Genomic DNA, 2,405 nt, shown 5'->3' with positions numbered 1-2,405 from the left:
GTGCAAGCTGGGACGCATCTAGTTCTCCTTCAGTTCTGATAGGGAAGCGTAAGAAACTGTGGGAAGCAATGAAGTTTGGATTGTCCCATGGAGTAAAAATATATACAGCATATTTTAAAGGAATTATGACATTTCATCTTCAAATGCTGTATTACAAATTATTTCATCTAACAATTAATTATTACACCTCTCGGCTCAGACAAGAGTCTTGTCCAGTTGCTGGTATCAAACATGTACCAATAATGCAAATCCCTCCATCTCACCTCAACTCTTGCCAGGCCTTCCCACTTACAGATAAAAGTTTCCTTTCTCCTCAGTAAAGATGAAATCGCTCTCTTAAGCAAGCAGAGGCTTCCCAAGACCTCCCTTTCTGGCTTTTCTTTAAAAGGCTGTCACAGGAGAAGGATTAGGTACCAGTTATTAACCTGTTCCCAACCCATGTGGAAGTTTGCATATTTCATAATGCCTGTCCTTTTTCTCTAAAAATGAGAAATTTCACAATAGAAAGAACCACTAAGTAGAAATCTGTAAAATCCCCTTTGTGAGTAGAGCTACCAGTCCTTCTAAACAGGGACTGGGGAAAATGAGGAAAGAAATAAAATAAAACTCCCTTTCAGGACAGCTTTCTCCTGAAAGCCACTAAGATCTGGATCTAGCAAAAGGCTCTGTCAGGGCGGAAGAATCAAACCTCACGTAATTAATTACAGGGAAGGAGTCCCTGTCTCTTACTTTATTGGTTTAGATGAAATGAAAAATTAAACACTAGTCATGTCCCGGTAAAGCCATTAGCTTGCACAGCTCTACCCCGCTTTTTTGATAGAAAAGGGACAGAAAGGAAACCATCTTAAAACCAAATCCTCTTCTACATATGAAGAAACTCTAGCTAGCTACCAGACCCATACATCTCTACAGACTTTTTGTTCCCCCATAAAACAAACATCTAGTTGTTTTCCACTGGCTAGCTCCCCTTTCCATATTTGAAAAGGTCTTACAGGCTGTTAGGGGCCTTGTGCTCTGCGATGAATGGATTTGATTCCTTTTATATCAAATATAAAAGTTTCCTTTTATTTCCATCTCATGAAACACTTGTACAACAGTACAAGAACCTTAACCAAAACCTTTCTTCTATCCTCTTTAAAAGGCAGCAGGTTATTTTCTTGTAGTGTTATTTGGATGACAGGGAAGGAAAGAGACAGAAGACTACCTCCAAACATTATCTCAGAAGACATTAAATCAGGCACTTGAAATTTTAGTGAAAAAAACAATTCAAGCTCAAACTGAAACTACGACATATTCAAAGTGAACACAGTACTTCCAGAAACTATACAGCAGAAAAGAGAAATTCTATCTTCTACTGCAAGAGCCAGCAAAATTACAAGCTGCTTAGCCGACGATCAGCTCTCATACTAAACTGCTTACGTGAGGGCTTGTGAGTCCGAGGCCTTAAGCAACCAAAAGCTAGCTGCCTTTGATCACTAGGTCCTCCAGGAGCCCATGCGGACACTGACACGTTCTACAAGCACAGAGGACGACACTGAAGCTTTTCACTCCTGCAAACTAAGTATCAGTCAGGCAGTAGCACTCAGACCTTTGAGTCGTGACCAGTTTGAAATAGTACCTTAGGGCTAAAGGCTGGCACGGTCTCACTGCTGCGTTGTTCAGTTTCCAAACTGTGACTTCAGATTAGAACTGCAGGCAGACAGATGGACACTCGACTGTTGTGCTGCACACAACACTGTATTATTAATAGATGACACTATGTTATTAATAATATTCAAGTGCCAGGCCTGTAATTCTCCCTCATTTCGTAGTAATCTTCAGCAATCAAATAACTAAGCTTGCCCATCTGGACCCAGTGCCTGACATGACATCTCCACAGCGGTCAGTGCCAGGCGCTGGCAGCACGAGCAGGGAAGGCTCCGTTAGCGCGGAAACGTTCAGGGCTGGGTGGTAATGCATCAGGAACCAGGGCTGGGTGGTAATGCATCAGGAACCAGGGCTGGGTGGTAATGCATCAGGAACAGAAAGGAGGCGGCGGGAGCACAGCTCACAGGAAAATGGGATGGCCAGAGGGGGGGAGCGAATTACTGGAATAAAAGACAAGAAAAATGGGACGGAAGAAAACCTGCTTTTTTTAAAAAACGAATCTGGCGTGCGAGACGGCTCTACATCAGGAACGAAATCGCTCATTTACATCAAGAATAAGATCTGTACTCTCATTTTTGTAACGCCTTAACACTGTGCTCTGTTCCTCTTGCAGCAATTACTGTCTAAGGCCAAAGGCAGACCTCTCCAGAGCTGATCTCTCTAAGACACCCACCAGTGCCACCTCCGTGCCGGACCGCGCCGTGCCGGCAGCTGCCGGGCACCGCACAGGACCGGGGGGCTCCAGCCGGCCCCCCGGC

The sequence above is a fragment of the Pygoscelis adeliae genome, unplaced genomic scaffold (assembly GCF_000699105.1).
Source record: "Pygoscelis adeliae isolate BGI_AS28 unplaced genomic scaffold, ASM69910v1 Scaffold223, whole genome shotgun sequence".
NCBI lineage: Eukaryota > Metazoa > Chordata > Aves > Sphenisciformes > Spheniscidae > Pygoscelis > Pygoscelis adeliae.
This window is presented reverse-complemented; position numbering follows the sequence as displayed.